General features: G+C 45.3%; 1 protein-coding gene across 4 annotated transcripts in view; it reads left to right on the plus strand.

The window, feature by feature from the left end:
- The first annotated feature begins 163 nt into the window (after positions 1 to 163).
- The window catches only part of RXRG (retinoid X receptor gamma), a 213,299-nt gene continuing 195,693 nt past the window's right edge, over positions 164 to 17,769 (plus strand). For 3 of the 4 annotated variants that reach the window (XM_059146739.1, XM_059146737.1, XM_059146738.1), the window contains exons 1-2: positions 164 to 519; positions 5,722 to 5,867. The gene's annotated coding sequence lies outside the window, so the exon portion shown is untranslated. Of the gene's footprint in view, positions 520 to 3,032; positions 4,063 to 5,721; positions 5,868 to 17,769 lie in introns of those variants that run through there. The other variant, XM_059146741.1, reaches the window with a different exon arrangement.

The raw sequence follows: 17,769 nt of genomic DNA on the forward strand, positions 1-17,769 counted from the left end.
TTTACGCTTTCTCATCTCAAATCCATGTATCGGTTCCCTTCCGTAAATGCCTCCGTGGCCTCCTAAATCACCCCAGTCTCTTCATACTTTTAGGATCGGGTTTGCACGTCAATAATTTGTCCTTAGCAGGGCCACCGTAGCTTGCTTGTAGGCGCATGCGCGGCTTGCGCGACCAGTACGCGGAAGTGGTAGCGCCCCAGCTCCGGGGGACAGGGTGGGTTGGGTTCGTTTTCTCTGCTCTCCTGGGCGGGGAAGGCCCGTAGGGTAGCTTGCTGCACTCGCCAAGTGAGAGGATTTAGAGATGTTGGGGCGTGTCCGTTTCCCCAGCTCATAAGTACTGTTGTAGCCAACTTTGCGGAGAGCCGGAAGGGAGCCCAGCCCGCGAGACGCCCGCACCCACCCTCGCCCGCGGCTCCCGCCGGCCGGCTTCACTGGCGCCCGCCTCACGGCTCTTTCCGTGGGAGCGAGTCCGCACCGCCTCGGGGACCCACAGACCTCTGAGAGTGTTCACAAGCCCAGGTACGCCTTCGAGTCCAGCGCTGGAGCGGGCTTGAGGCGGTGAGGTCCTGACGGCGTGCAGGCGGGGTCGGCCTGAGCGCTCGAGCTTGTTTCTGCCGTCCGTAAACTCAGCGGGAAGAACCAGCCCCGCAAGGCACCAACGTCCCCAGTTTTCTCGTGTTTTAAGTGCGTCCCTCTCCCCTTCCCTCTGGATGCCCTCACGTACTACCGACGGTCGCCACCTCCGGGTCTCCCCTAGGGTCTCTTCGGTGGGGGTACCTGCCCCCGCTGTGAGAGAGGATGCTTGGGAGCCGAATGGTTCCAAGTCAGGCTGTGGAAAGGTTGGAATCTCGATGTCAGACAGTTTAGGCTGGATATTTTTTCCTTTTTTTTCTGTCTTTTTTTTTTTTAATTTAATTTTTTTTTTTCCCTTTTCATTGTGTTGGTTTATCCGTACATTTAGAAGTACTTCGACGGCTCATAAATTCATTATCGCTGTGTCAGCAGTTCTCATGTCCCATGCTTTCAGCCACTCCTTAGGTACGAGAAGGGCTTACGTTTTACAAGTTTCTGGCACGTTGAGTGTAGAGGGCTTGCTGTGATTGAACGCTGAAAGGAAGAAAGCAGGAAAGCGGTTCTGCATTAGTGAGGGGAAAGTTCCCCCTCGCTGCTGTAGCCTGTGTCGTCCTAATTCCACTGTTGACATCTAGTCCCTCATGTGAGGATATTTGAGTGAGGCCTTTGGGAGGTGATTAGGCCATGAGGGTGGGGTCCTCTTGAAAGGGATTAGCGCCTTTATAACCGAAGACCTTGGACAGCTCCCTTAGTAGTCTGTAGGTGAGGACACAGCCCAAAAGACGGCAGTCTGTGAACCAGGAAGCAGGTTCTCATCAGCATCTGTTGACACCTTGATCTTGACCTTCTCAGCTTCCAGAACTTGGAAAAACGAAAGTTTGCAGTTTAAGCCACCGCAGCCGGAACCCAGTAAGACACTTAATATTTTATAGGAAGAGGCCGCTTGAGGTGGTAAAAGCAATGACTGGAGAACCAGCGGCAGTAATGCGGCCCCTCCCCCAGTTACCTCTGACCACAGAGGAGCACCTCTCCACCGGGGCGGGACCTTTTAAAAATCTCATCACCAGTGAGGCCCGGCTGGGGGAAGAAGGAGGTGGAGCTGGCTTAACCAGACTTGACTGAAGACCGAAAACCTGTGGGACGAAAGATGAGGAGCAGTGGACTGTAGCAAAAGAAAAGGGAACAAAAAGAAAGGGAAGAGGAGTGTCAGAAGAAGGTGTGAATGATTGGTTCCTGTTGCTCAGCCCTCTGGAACTCCCTGAGTTCCTGACCTTTTTGTGAAACCTGTATCTCCAGCCTATCACAGACTCAGTGAGCATCACCCCATTCCCCCAGTCTTCCAAGAAATACCCTTTTCAGCAAGTCAACCGGAGTCCATCTCTGTTTCACGGAGAACCATTTACTGTATTGCAGGCTTCTCACAGGGCATCCAAAGCCACATTCGCTTGCTTTCCCGCCACACCTTTATGCATTTAAGTATTACCTGAGCTAGAAATGTGGGCTTGGGAATCAGAATCCCGGACAGCCATTTATTCAGCTGTGTTTTACCCTTGCTCTGCTTGCCTGTTACGAAGATAGCACAGAGTCTGGGCCTACTGAAGACACTTAATAAATGTTATTATTGCTGATTGCTGATGATGGGACCTCCAAAGTCTCCTTACTAGTAGTCCCTCTGCCTTAGTTTAGGCTTAAGTATCCTCTGATCTGGACTATTACAGTAACCTCTGAGCTGGTTTCTCTTTTAGAATCCATCACCCAACTACCTTAGTTGTTACCTTTCTAAAGCAGACCTCTTTGATGGCTCACTAATGCCTTTGAGAGAAGTGCAGACTTTCACACATGGCATCACAAGATCCTTAGCAATCTAGCCTCAAACCAGTTTTCCAGAATGCTCTCACTTAACGTTAATAAACATAGAAGTGCCTACTAGAGGCCAGGCACTAATAGAGCTTACATTTTAATAGGGGAAACTAGCAATAAAAACAAGGAAATCACAGATCGTGACTGAGATTTCAATGAGGCATGGGAAATTTCTGTCATCTCTTTCCTGCTTCCGCCCCTCCCACCGTGAAAAAAAGAGCATGTTTTGAGAAAGCATTGCTTCTTAACTCTGAGTCCCAGAATGAGACACATGGCTTGGCAGATCCAAACCTGCTTTGCAATCGGGAGCTGAACTGGGGTGAACTCAATCAAGGTTAGCGAAGCCTCCTAGCTCAGTCACAGCCAGCCTGCAGGCTTGTGTGTGAGGCATAAATATTTATTGTGACTCACTGTGAGTTTGGGTTTGTTTGTTATTTTAGCAAAACTGAATAATAGAGAACAAAGAGCCCTTGCTTTGGACTGAATGTGTGGGTAAGGAAAAGAAAGAAATGAAAGCTTCTGTTCTCAGCATCAGAATGGAGAAAAGCATGAATTATCAAGGTAGAGGAGATGGGTGGGGGAAGGATTTGGGGTAGGAGAGTCGAGTTCAGGTTTAGACATCTGTAGTCTGGGTAGGCTAACTGCTGCTGGACAAATGACTTAAAATAGGAATGGCTGAACACAGTAGAGTTTTCTTTTCTTGTTCACAAAACAGTTCAATGTGGGTCTTCAGTGGAAATGTTTTATACATTTATTCATGAATCTAAGCCCTTTCTACTTTTGATCTGCCAGGCTCCATGGCTTCATCTCATTGTGTGGGAAGCTGGGAAATGATTAGCTGGCTGCTTGAGGTGAAGAGAATTTGGGGAACAACTAGCCAGTCTCTCCAGCTGTACCTTATTTGGGGGTGCCCTTTAGATATCTGGAAGATAAAGAGTTGCTGTAAGAGCCTGGCTCCCAGGTCTGAGCTTGAGATACACTTTTGGAAATGGAAGACATATGGATGGTATTTAAAATCACATGAAGAGAGAATAGAATGAGGTTTAGGACAGAGGTCTCTACTATTGACTTTTCAACATTTGGAGGTTTTAACAAAGGAGGAGCAGCTAGTAATAGCTCCAACAGCTTTCTCTTCCACCTCTGTTCATATTCCTCACGCACCATGACTGCTCTCATTTCGCTCTCTTCTAGATTTTCCCTAACATCATCCCCTGCCCTTAGCAGATGACCATGGGTCCCCTCCTTTCCATATCCCTAAAAATCCCAAACAGCAGTCTAGCCAGACTCATTCCTGGCTAGCTTGAACGTGGTCAGAAATGTTTTGCTGCGCATCAGTGGAAGTTCACAGGGACTGTCCAACTACACTATGTTTCTTAAATTCTCTTCTAGTTAGGTTGGCTCTTGTGAGTGAGTTCTCCCTAATGGAATGTAAACGAAAGTGAGGTGTGCTCTCTCCAGACCTGACCTGTGCAACTGCCTGCTCTTGCCTTTCGCGCTGCTCGCAAGCTGGAGTGGTGATGACCAGGGTGACCTTGGGTGGCAGACCTACTGTCAGCCTGGGTCCCTGCATGGAAGAGAGCTTCTTGCTAACCTGGACTAGCTTCTGCAGAAAAGTCCCATGAGCGAGAAGTAAGGATTTACTTTGCTTGAGCCATTTCATTTGGTGTTATAGCATTTTAGACTCTTCTAAATATATAGAAATTAGGACCAGGAGGGGCACCTGATTGGCTCAGTTCATTAAGTATCTGGTTCTTGGTTCCTGCTCAAGTCATGATTTCAGGGTTGAGAGACTGAGCCACATGTCAGCTCCATGCTGAGTAAGGGACCTGCTGAAGATGCTCTCTCTCCCACTCCCTCCTCCCTTTGCCTTCCACCCCTGCTCATGTGTTCTCCCTCTTAAAAAAAAAAAAAAAATTAGAACCAGGACTGGCGGGCCGCCATAATAAAAATCCCAAATATGTAGCATTGGTTTAGCAGTCCGTGAGGTGAATCCCTGCCACAGTGGTGGTGTTGGAGGAGGTAGGGGAGGGAATATAGTTGGTAAAACGCTTCCTGGGAGAACCAGGGAGGCAAACAGAGATTCCTCTTGAGCCTGTAATTATGGGAAAAGTTGGAAAGTTGGAAAGAACTGGAAGAAGAACTTCCAGAAAGAAAGAGCTTTCCAACTCCATCCTAAGTTGGACAGAACCAAAATTTTAGGGTGAGTTGGCAGCTGCTTGCTGCTTTTAGCAAGGTACAGGTCCAAACACTTTGGAGCTAGATGCTTTTGAGGATTCAGGATTTTTCTAAATTTAGAAAGTTAAGAGGGCATATACTGTATAGTACAAAATGCCCCAAATCAAACACATTCCTATTTCTGCAGTGAGGTGTCTCATTATTTTCACACTAAGAAGGATAAAGAAATAGCTCACATCAATTTAGGTCAAGTTTCACTACCATAGAGTTACAGAAAACTTTGGTTCTCAGAGCTTTTTGGGCTTCAGATTTATGGATTAAAGGAATTGCAGACCTGAATTAAAAGAGATGAGTCCAGGCAAGAGCTAACTCATTTTTTAAAAAAGATTTTTTTTGTATTCATGAGAGACAGAAGTAGAGGGAGAAGCAGGCCCCTTGCAGAGCAAGGATCCTGACCTGGGACTCAATCCCAGGATTCTGGGATCGTGACCTGAGCTGAAGGCAGACGCTTAACTGACTGAGCCACCCAGACTCCCTAGCTAACTTATTTTCAAGCAGACCAGATAGAACAGATAAAATCCAGTATTTGAGGCATCTCTGGATTGTACCTCAAATTGCAAGAGATAAAAACTATCCTTGCTGGGGTGCCTGGATGACTTAGTTGGTGAAGCGTCTGCCTTCGACTCAGGTCGTGATCTCAGGGTCCTGAGGTCGAGGCCCCACATTGGCCTCCTTGCTGAGCAGGGAGCCTGCTCCTCCTACTTGTGTGTGTGTGCGCACTCTCTCTCTCAAATAAATAAATAAAATCTTAAACAAAAAAACTGTCCTTGCTCAACCTTGCCCCCCACAGTTAAATTTCTCAGTCCAAAAGAACCCAGCTCTGAGGCAAAGATCAGAATAAGTGTATTGCCTTACTGCTGTGTTTGGTGTTTCAGATGGCCTTGAAGTAGCCTCTGTACGTTAGGAAAGAAAAATCTATGAGTAGCTGCAAATCTGTATTCATCTCTTTATGTAAACTTTTGTTAATACAAAAAGGTTTCTACCGTATGCACAGTTCTTTGTTTTGCTTTTAAAAATTTTTTTAAGAAAAGATTTTATTTATTTATTTGCCAGAGAGAGAGAGAGAGAAAGCACAAGTACACAACCAGGGGGAGAAGCAGGCTCCCCGCCGAGCAAAGAGCCTGAATGGGACTCCATCCCAAGACTCTGGGATCATGACCTGAGCTGAAGGCAGACACTTATCCGACTGAAGCGCCCAGGTCTGTACCTTTTAAATATTGAAATAAATGACCAGCTTTTCTTCGAGAAAGAGTTCGTGAATTTACACCTTTACTCCATGACACTATGCAAGAATGAGCATATCTCATACCAGCCACAAAGATAGGGGGCTGTGGTGCCCTGCAGCTCTGGAGGGAACCCACGGAGCTCACAGCCTCTGTGGCTCCAAGCTGCTGGCCTGCCTTCCGGTTTCATGGGAGCAACACTGCATCCCCTCATCTTGGCTCTCATTGCTTTACCTTTGTGTAAGCCTGAGAATTATCCATCTACCTTTTTATTTGAATGTTTTGTGTCTACTTCTAAAAGCTTTATGTAAATAAGGATATCAGCAGTTTGCTCTCCTGTACAACAAATATCTTTTTCCTGGTTTGTCAATGCTTTTTAGGCTGTATTGATTGATCAAAGAGAAATTTCATGAATTTATACTTTTGTGTGGTTACATTTATCAAACTTCTGCCTTTAGAGCTTCTTGGCTTGGTGTCCTTCTTGGAAAAGCCTTTTCTGCTCCAGGATCCAATACAAATTACTCACGCTTTATTCACAAATTGTATGGATGTATTTTTAAGTTTAAATTTTAATTTATTATTTTTTAGAGAGAGAGTGAGTATGTAGGTGAGTGGGGCGGCAGAGGGAGGGAGAGAGACTTTTAAGTGGACTCTGCACTGAGGGAGGAGCCTGACACGGGCCTCCAACTCATGAACCTGAGATCGTGCTTGACCTGAGCCAAAATCAAGAGATCCTTAAGCATTTGAGCCATCCAGGGGCCCCTCTATGGATTTATTAAAAAATTTTGATAAATCTGGAATTAATGTTGGCATAAACTATAAACCCAGCCTTATTTTTTCTAACAATTCTCTTATTTCCCCTCCCCTATTTTACTGACTAGATTACCTATAAATCCACTAATCAGAAATGACACCTTTATTATGGACTAAAATGTATGGATATTTAGGTGTATTTCTGGGTTAGCTACCTTGCTTCACTGAGGTCTTTTTCTTTGTAGTAAACAATTTTTTTAAAGGATTTTATTTATTTATTTGACAGAGAGAGATCACAAGTAGGCAGAGAGACAGGCAGAGAGAGAGAGAGAGGGAAGTAGACTCCCCGCTGAGCAGATAGCCCGATGCAGGGCTTGATCCCAGAACTCTGGGATCATGACCTGAGCCGAAAGCAGAGGCTTTAGCCCACTGAGCCACTCACGCGCCCCAGGTAGTAAACAGTTTTAATCATGGCAGCACTCTGGGTTTTCTGAGAAGTTATCTTTTTGATTGGTGTCCTCGATGTGGTCTGTGGAATTGGGAATGAGGAATCAGCTGGCAAGATTGGTGGTGCCAGGGCCAAAGAATTAGCTTGTGTGGCCGGGAAGTCTAGGGCTGAGGACTTGACCTTTCGTGGTTGGTATGTTTGGTGGGACGGGGGTCAGTGGCTCAGCCCGCGTGGCTGGGACTGCCAGGGCCACGGCCAAAGGGGACTGTGTGAGTGGTGAGGAGTTGGGTTATCACTGGGGAATTGGCTGAAAAAGCAAACATATTGAGAATAATGGAATCCAGGTTTCTCAGAATCTGAAAAGGGAATTAAAACACGGAAAAGCAAAGGCTGGAGGAAATACTGTGTGTTGGTTTTGAGTTGGAAATGTTTGTGAACTCATATCCGTACGTGTAGACAGACTGAGGTGGACATGCACTTATAGGCAGTGTGTGCGTGGTCATGTACTTTTAGCTTTGTCTCCAGTGAGGGTCTAGAAGTATCCCAGTAGCAATGAGTATAACCAGTGCCCAGCTCTTGGTTTCTAAATACTGTTTCCCACTGAAGGGCGCAGGGGATCTTTGGATAAATGGCTGATTCCAGATCCGGAAAAAACAAGTGCAGTGTGAGCTTCGGAGATATTTTTGTGCCAGAAAGTAAAGATTGTTCAAAGAATAATAAGGGGTATGTCATAAGGACGTAATAATCAGCTTATGGGAGCTTACCCTGGCTAAAACTGGGGCAATTGAGCATCAAACAAATAATAATAGTAGCAAACACAATCCGCTCAGTAAAGCCGAAGCCCAGGAGTCCGTACTGCTATAAATAAACCCACAAATAAATAAATAAATGGGGGAGAAGAGAAGAGAAGACTCCTGGGCACAGTGTAATGCTAACTAGTATTATAAAGGGAATGATTAGAATTAGAAGCACCTTGCAATCATTAGAGTAATAATTGATCCAGGTAATATTCATTAGTGGATGTCACAACCGCTCGGTAAATGTTTGCCGAGGAACAGAAGGTTGACATCATTTCTAAGTGGTCTCCGCACAGACTGCATGCTAATTGTTTGGAGATTCATACCAAATAGCCCTCAGTTAATTTCACCACAGAGAATGCTGACAGACATATCTTATAAATGTTAGACTACCACCAGTACTCGGACAAATGAACACTGTGGACGTCCTGTTGGCTGTTGTTAGAAGAACACGGCATCACTTTTGGGGTATCAATGCCAAGAATATACAATTTGCATGTAGTTCCAAGGAAATACCAGCTAGATCCACACTGAAGGCCTGTCTCAGTCCACTTGGGCCACCAAAACAGAAGACCATAGACTCAGTGGCTTAAGCAACAGACATTTAATTCTCACAGTTCTGGAGGTTGAGATCAGAGTGCCGGATGCAGTGAGGTTCTGGTGAGGACTCTCTTCCTGGCTTGCAGCTGGCCACCTCCTCACTGTGTCCTCTCAGGGCAGAGACGGAGAGACAGAGACAGCGGGTCTAGAGAGGGAGGCATTTCTTCCTCTTCTTACAAGGATACTAATCCCATCACGAGGGCCCCATCCTCATGACGTCATCAAAACTTCAACAGAGAAGGCCTCCCAAAAGCCCCATCTCCCGCTGGTAGATGGCCGACTGAGGGGTCATGTGGCTGAACCCCAAGAGTGGGCAGCCGGAGCCCAGAGAGACACTCAGCTGCCAGAAAACAGGGACCTCAGCCCAACCACAGAAAAGAACTGAATTCTGCCACAGCCTGGATGAGTTCGAAGAAGACCCCAAGCTCCAGATGGGATGCCTCGTCTATACCTTGGTTCCGTCTCACGAGAAATACATTTCTGTTGTGTTAAGTGCCCCCTGCCTGCCCCAGGCTGTGATACTCTGTTTTGACGGCCAAGCAGATGAGTCCTGAGGTGCACCCAATGGCTGGCGGACTCGTCTTATCTAAGTAGTTCTAAGTACAGTCAAAAGTGTGAGAGTCTAGTTTTCAGTGGCTGGAGAGCTAATGGCCTAGCTTCAGAATGAAGGAGGGACTGGGTGGGGTAAAATTTGTTGTTTTTCTTTTTTGCATATCCAAAGAATGAGTCAGTTGCTCCGGAAGAGCCCAGTTTTATGAAAAGCTGAAGGCCTGTAAACACTTAACACATTATTTTGAACGGGCAACCATTTTCACATTCTTTGTTTTCTTTTTATTTTTAAACGTTCATAAATGGAACTAATGCACATTCTTAAAATCAAATGGGGGGTGGGGAGGGAGAGATTCAGAAAATATTATCATGAAAATGCTGATGCATGTTTTTTCCTGTACAAGGGCTGTCTCCTGCCTCAACTTATCCTGTTCCCAGATAGGACCTTAATAATTTCTTTTTATCCCCTTGTGGTGGTATCTCCATATACCTCAACAACACTCTTACACACCATTTTAAAAATTTATCCCCTTAGCACCGTGCTGGTCTGTGATGGGAGAAGGTTTAGCTCACCTCCATCAACTCTGACTTCCCCACCCTCCCAAATGGTTCTAGCCTCAGTCTCAGTTCCTTTACTATAGTCGGGCATCTTAAAGCAAACATTAAAATTCCAACTTAAAAAAAAAAAAAAGATTTTATTTATTTTAGAGACAGAGACCTAGGGGAGGAACAGGGGAAGAGGGACAAGCAGACTCCATGCCGAGTGGCAAGCCCAATGTCAGCCTCAGGGTCACCACCCTGAGACCATGACCAGAGCCAAATGCCCAACTGACTGAGCCACCCAGGTGCCCCTAAGTCGCCACTTCTTATAATGCTAGTCCTAGATTACTTACTGACTTAATAATAACAAGCAAACAAAAACCCAGCAAAAATAGCAAAACATAAAAAGAAATTAATGGTTTATAGACCCCAAGAAAAAGAATTTTCAGCAAAGTACAAAAATGTAAAGCATTCCTTTTTTTAAAATTTTGTTTAATTCTTTACTGTGGAATCACTTCCATGTTTTTGTCACTTCCATTTTAAATAAATTGATAAGAAACTAAATTAACTAAATTGAGTAAGAAAACATAATGTTGATTATAAAATTCTTGCTTTCATAAAAATTCCTTAAACAGTGGGGAAAAAAAAAAAACGCCTCAGTTTCTTATTCCTCAAATAAGAGACAGTATTTAATTTCCCACTGTGAACTGAGAATCTTAGTACTTCTCCTGCCTTCAGCCCCTCTTTGCCCGATTTCATTCCCCTGCTTTTGACAGCTATAGACGCACTTTGACCAAGTACAGATTAACATTTGCACTGGCTTGCGTGGGTGGCTCAGAGGGTTAAGCGCCTGCCTTCAGCCTTCTGTTCAGGTTGTGATCTCCAGATTCTCTGATCAAGTCCCACGTCTTCCGGCTCCCAGCTCAGGGGGAGCCTGCTTCTCCCTCTGCCTCCCGCTCCCCCTGCTTGTGCTCTCTTGGATGTTTCTCTCTCTCGCAAATGAATAAATGAAATATCTTTAAAAAATAATTTTAAAAGTTCATACTTTGTTTTGAAACTATGTTTAATTTCTCCGTAATTTATCTGTAGTTCCATTCTACAAGTCAGAAGTCAATAACCAGTGTTCATATGATTATGATGGTGTAAATACTGTTTATGACAGAACCGAATATTGTGTTGGCCTCGTTCTCCGTATTTCATGTCATGACCCGCTACCTCTTAATGGATAAAGGTGCTAAACAGAACATAATGAACGTACGTTCGTGTTCCTTTGTAACTCGGGATCCTAATTGTGAACCCTATGTTTGCTGTAACCTCGTGCTGTTGTTCTTCCAGTAGTAATGATAGCTATTATTTATTGAGTACTTACCTTTTGGGGTTAACATAGAGCACGAACTTAGTCATAACACCTGGCTTTTGCTAAACTGTAACACAGATGGGGCGCCTGGGTGGCTCAGTGGGTTAAAGCCTCTGCTTTCAGCTCAGGTCATGATCCCGGGGTCCTGGGATCGAGCCCCGCATCGGGCTCTCTGCTCAGCCAGGGAGCCTGCTTCCTCCTCTCTCCTCTGCCTGCCTAAAAAAAAAAAAAAAAAAAGATTAAAAAAAAAAAAAAAAAAAAAACCTGTAACACAGAAGTGCTGGGGGCTATGGAAGGTTTTGGAGAAGGGCGTGGGCCTTGGAGCACTGAGGCCTGTGTGACCACTCTGAGGTTGGAGTGCTGCGGGGAGTTACCTTCCCAAAGCTTTCTTAGCCCAAACAGCCACCCTGGGATCCAAGGGTGTATGCATTGTCCCTTAGGCTCTGTTTAGCAGCACTTCTAACACACGCAGATTAGCATATCTTTCCCCTAAACAGATTCTCCTAGTTCCTGTAAGACCCCTTGTCACACTTTGTGTGCTTAAGAAACAGTGATAAGGATTTGTGATGATCCTAAAGGACCAGTAAGACCAGGAACAAAGGAGAGCAATGGGTCTGGTCTCTGAGCGTTGATCCTCTTACCTCCTCTTCTCTTTCACAACAAAGGTTGGAGTAATCTCTCATCCTTCGATGTAAGGATTGCGGGCTGGTCCAGGACCTACCAACTGTCAGGCATTCTGATAGGCAATATTCTTGTTTTGTCTTAATAACCATCTTGCATTACGCTATTTTTCCAGGGGAGAAAACCCAAGGTAATTGGCAGGCGGGACTGGATTCGAATAAAAGATAGACACTAAGTTGGGTTGACCAACTCATCCCAGCTTGCCTGGGGCTTTCCAGTGTTAGTGGCTCAAAATCCTGTGCCCTGGGAATCGCCTCAGGTGGGGGGACATCATTGGTCATCCTACAAATCCAGACTCTCTCCCTTCTTTTAAAATTATTAACAACAACAACAGTAATAGTAATCAGCCATTTCCATGACTTGGGATTCATCGCTCTTGAGTTAATCATCTGGCAGTGGGTTGTGTGAATTGGGAGCTCTTACCAAAGCCTGGACTGATGTTAAAACTGTAAACATCTGGGGTGCCTGGGTGGCTCAAATGGTTAAGCATCTACCATCGGCTCAGGTCATGATTTCCAGGTCCTGGGATCAAGCCCCATGTTGGACCCCCAGCTCAGTGGGGTGTCTGCTTCTCCCTCTCCCCCTTCTTGTGCTCTGTCTCTGTATCTCTCTCAAATGAATCAATAAAATCGTTTAAAAAATTGTAATCATCTGCAGGGAGGTATGCCATTTATTTTTCAACACAGTAAAAGATAGTCTTCTTAGTTGGTCTCTATTAGGATGGTAATTTTTATGCATGAAGTATACTTTAGGAACTCCCTTTGCTGATTCTGCCTCATGTTCATACCTCTACCACAGAGCACCTCAGAACTCACACGTTAACCTGCTTCTCTGTCTACACACTTGTGTGGGACTCATCTACTCCCGTGACTTTAAATTTCATCCATGGGAGCTAATGATTCCTAAATATACATTGTCAGTGTGGATTCTCCCCCAAACTCCTGACACAGAGGACCTCCTGAACATCTCTTCTTAGAGGCAGGGTAGTCATCTGAAACTTAAAATATCTCTAAGTGAATTCCTTATACTTCCTGGAAAATTCGCTTCTCTCAGAACCTTCTGCATTCCAAAAATGGCAACTCCATCCCTCCAATTATTTGAGCCGACTTCAGAGTCAACATTGACTCTTCTTTTAATGTCTTATACTATATAAAATCTGACAAATCCTCCATAATGCATCCAGAATCTGACTACCTCTCACAACCTTCCCCCTAAAAATACTCTGGTCCAAGCCAAGTCCCACTTGGTTTAGGGCCATAGCCTCCCGACTGGTCTCCTTTAATTCCATCCTTGCCATCAATAGTCTATTACTAAATAAAATTCAGTAATTCTCTTAAAAGTATTGTGTCACTCTTCTGCTCAAAGCCCACAGATTGCTCTGTATCTCACGGGAAGGGAGAGCCCAGAACTCAGGACCGTCTTGTGTCAGGTGATGCATGTCCTGTCCTGACTCCATCTCTGGTCCCCCCGACCTCCTTGTTCCTTGAAAACTCCAGGTATGGTCTTTCCTATTCTCTTTGCCTGGAAAGTTAATCCCCTGATTATCGGGAAGCAGGCCCCGTACAAAATGAAAATGTGGGGATTCTTATTCAAAATTTATTAAGAGTTTCAAGACTGGGAGGGCAGAGCATGAATCCCAAAATGGGGCCCTTCTGAGCATGTGGCTGAGTGAACGTCCGAAGGTCTCCCCACCTCAACAGCTTCAGGACTTGGTTTGAAAGCCATCTTCTTGTTGAAGCCTCCCGTCCTGACCACCGTATTTAACACCTCAGTGCCCACCTCCCCACCTGAAGCTCCTTACAAACCCTCCATGATTTCCTCTTCCTCTTGAGCTTTTCTCGCCCATGAACACATGTGTAGTTTACTTAACTTATTTTGCATTTTCCTGACCTCGCTGCATTAAAAGAGATGAGGTTTGGGGTTTTGTTTTCATTGCAGCTCTATCCCCTGCACTCAGAACAGTGCCTGAAAGAAGGAATGAATGAATACATTGATTTTGTGTCTTCTGGTGGAAATAGACAAGCTTTTAAATCCATCCTTTAGAGAGAAGATCCTGTGAACTTGCAGTATTTGTATAAAAATAGCACAAGTCCTTGGGGCACCTGGATGGCTCAGTGAGTTAAGCCTCTGTCTCCGGCTCAGGTCATGATCTCAGGGTCCTGGGATCGAGCCCCCTATCGAGCTCTCTGCTCAGTGGGAGAGCCTGCTTCCCCCTCTCTCTCCGCCTGCTGCCCTGCCTACTTGTGATCTGCCAAATAAATAAATAAATAAAAATCTTTAAAAAGAAATAACACAAGTCGCTTGTATTTCCTTCATTTTTTACCCGAGGACATGCTTGGACCACAGAACAGCTGGACCATCTCGCTTTCCAGAATTCAGGCTCTCCGCGTGCACGTTGTCTCGTGCACTTCTGCCTCTCCTTATAAGGTTCTGAAGTTGCTGCTGTTTTGACTTCTTGGCTCTCTTTTCCTTTGGAAAGTAACATTATAGATAACATTATGGTTTAGAACTAAAAAGTTTCAGAGTGAAAGGCCTTCTGTCTCTGCTCGCCCCGTCACCTCATTCCCTTCCTCCGGAAGAACAAATATTATCTTTCAAGCCCTCCTGTGAATCCTCGCAGAGATACTCCCTGCGGAGACTGTGCTAGTAAAGATGAGTGTGATGCGTGGTATGGCCCCTTTACTTTTCACCAAATGATTCGATCATAGTGCATGAGGACGGGACCATTTCTGTCTCCATTTTGATTGAGGTTCCAAGACTCTGGTTCCAAACACTCCCTGTTTTTAGGGAGATGGCAGAGGACCTTTGCAGTACTCGTAAAAGAGTACTGAGAACTGGTTTCCCAAGTCTTGAGCCTTTACCACTTAGGCTGTAAAAGAATCTGGGAAGGCCAAGGTGGAGTCAAGATTGACTAAGAGCTCTTGCCTCGGCCTTTGAAGTCACACCCATTTCTACAGGGAAGCAGGCTTTTTCCTCTCCTTTAGCCTAGGGCTGAAGGTAGCTCTTAAACTGAGGGGGACTCCCCCCCGCCCCCACAGATGACACTGGCAATGCCTGAAGCCTTTGGAGTTGTCATGACTGTGGAGATGCTGCAGGCTTCGATGGGAGAGATGCTGCGGAACATCCTGCTGGCACAGGACCGTCCCCATGATGAGCCCCAGAGCCAAACACCAAATCCACGGCCTCAAATGTCTCTAGTGTCAAGGTCGAGGAACACTGGCCCAAGGAGAGGGGCTTCTTTGGGACCACCCGAGGAGTGGTAAGATGGCGCTTGCTGTTGGGGGACACAGGGGACTGTTCTTTGGCCCATGTGTGGAGGCTGAGGCTGGCTCACTGTGCTCCTGGTGGAGAAGGGGATGTGAGGTTGCCGAACAGGGGGCCATCTGGGCTCCCGGTGGGTTTGGTAAAAGGGTGCAGTTGGGGATTCTTGTGGGCCCTGATAGCAGAGTGGGACTGTGACATGCAGAGAAGAGCGAGCTCAGCGTGAGAGGCTGGAGAGCACTTCCAGAAGCTATGGAGTAAGGAAGTGGTCAGAAGTACTTACTTGTGCCAAGGGAGCCACAGGGGAGATACCGCCAGTCCTGGCGGGAAGCTGTGGTGTGTGGTTGTCTTCGAAACACCTCCCAAAGGACTTCAGGAGACTGCCCAGCAAGCGAAAGACAGCTCTCAGCATTACTGGTCACCTCAGAGTTTGGCTGTCACTGCAATGGCACATAGAGAATTAAATACAAAGCCACGAGAAAGACTGTACTTGATCCGGCTCTGCTGACCTCTCTAATCTCGTCTCCTGTTGTAAGCCACGGAGACCTCAGGCCTTTGCACGTGCCTTCCCCACCACTGGCATGACCCCCCCCCCCCCCGCCCCGCCATCTGTGCACCATTGTTTCCTCTCCTCATTTGAGTCTCCTCGCAAAAGTCACCATCTCAGGGAGGCCTTTCTCGAACAGCCCATCTAAAGCAGACAAATCTCTGTTTATTATCTCCTGTGCTTGCTTTGTTGCTCTTCAGGGCACTCAATACCTGACCTTTTGTTACACATATTCACTACCACCTCTGTTATCCATATAACAGATAATGTAATAGCCGTAGAGGAAGACACTTCATCGTTGTGCTTCCAGGATCTGGGACCATTTCAGTGTTTGGGAGGGGACCAGTAAATATTTGTCTAGCAAGTCAATGAATGACTCTTTGGGCAATGCTGTTGTGGTTTGCTGGGCTGTTTGATTTGGCTTCATGTCCGCTGAGTGAGTGAAGTCATGGCTCTGCTTGAAGGCGGGCTCTGAGCCTGTCCCTTCTCTGACACATTCTTCCTTATTACATACCCAGGCCCTGGAGCAAAAGACACCCACTTCACATAGCTTTCAGGGAAAAAGCTAGCCAGGACCTTGCCAAAGACACCCATCCTTGCTTAAAGACTCAAGTGAAAAGTTTGTGAATGAAAAGAGGGTAACGACTGACCGGCCGGGTCCTTTTGGTTTTCCTTAAGTGAAGAATGTCTGTGTCTTGTGTATATACTCTAGTTGGAGACAAGTATTTTTAAATCAAACATAGATACTAATTGTTGCTGTTTTGGGAAATCAAAATGAGGGGCACAATGGAATAAGATGGTCCACAGATCTGTTATTCAGACATTATTGTTATTGTTTTAAAGACTTACTGTATTTATTTTAGAGAGACAGAGGGCACAGTAGGGAGAGGCAGGAGGAGAGGGAGAGAGAGAATCTGAAGCAGACTCCACACCCAGCCCAATGCGGGGCTCGATCTCATGACGCTGAGATGGTGACCCTGAGATTGAGACCTGAGCTGAAACCGAGGTTAGGATGCTTAACCAACTGCATCATCCAGGCACCACCAGACATTATTATTTTAATATTCAGTTTACACTATTACTTTTTTATGCATGTAAAAGAGAATATATGTGAAAATGACACATATATTAAACAACATATTGAAATGGCATATGCTCACAAGCACTGCCCCCTGATATTTTATGGCTGTATATTGTAACATTGTATGGTGGGAGCCACTATTAGTGTTCTTCTAATTCCCTCCCAGAATGAAACAAACAAAACCTGTACACCTGAATCCTGACTGTCACCTCTGGGTTCATCTGCTTGTCTATCATTGCACCTGTGTATCTATGAGTCAGTTTATCTATTACTTATTCCCTTTCTGTCTTTTTTTGGATCTTTCTATCTTTCTATGTAATCTATATCTATGTATTCATTCCTTTGTTTTATCTTTCTACCACCTATCTGTGTGTAGGTCTTTCTCTCTTTATGCATTTATCTCCCTAGGTATCTGTTTAGGTATCTGGGTATCGAAGTATTTATCTTTCTATGTATGCATCTATCAAATATCAGTGTGTTTATGTATCTGCGTTATCCATATATTTATCTGTCCTCTGTCTCTATCTCCCTATTATCTATTCATCACTCATCTATTTATATATAAATATATATACATATGTGTGTACAACCCATTATCATCTATCTGTATTCCTATCTTTCTGTTTCATTTACACACAAGACTTTCTGCTCTGCAAACTTTGGCACCTTGTTTCCTTCACTCAGCACATCTTAGAGACCTGCAAGAACCACCCTGTTCTCTTCTTTGACTATGGCATTGTATTCAACATATCACAGGGATGTTCAGTAATACCTTTAGAATTTCTCTTGTCCTTATTTCATTGTGCTTTCTAATGTACACATTGTGCTCTATAATGCACACATGCACGCACACACACGCGGTTCAGATACTGTCCATGACAAGAATAGAACATGGCTACCACCCAACGACCCCCAGAGACTCCTCCTCAATTACAGCATTATTCCTACCAACTAGAAGCTACTCCATCTTGATGATTGTGATAACAATTTTCTTGCATTTAAAAAATTTTACCATCGGGGTACCTGGGTAGCTCAGCGGATTAAAGCTTCTGCCTTTGGCTCAGGTCATGATCTCAGGGTCCTGGGATCGAGCCCCGCATCGGGCTCCCTGCTCATCAGGGAACCTGCTTCCCACCCCCCTCGTCCCGCCTGTCTCTCTGCCTACTTGTGATCTTTGTCTGTCAAATAAATAAATAAAATTCTTTGAAAAATTTTTACCATCTATGAATGCATTTCCAAATAGGATCGTTTATTTTTCTGCTTA

The sequence above is a fragment of the Mustela lutreola genome, chromosome 14, assembly GCF_030435805.1.
Source record: "Mustela lutreola isolate mMusLut2 chromosome 14, mMusLut2.pri, whole genome shotgun sequence".
Lineage (NCBI taxonomy): Eukaryota > Metazoa > Chordata > Mammalia > Carnivora > Mustelidae > Mustela > Mustela lutreola.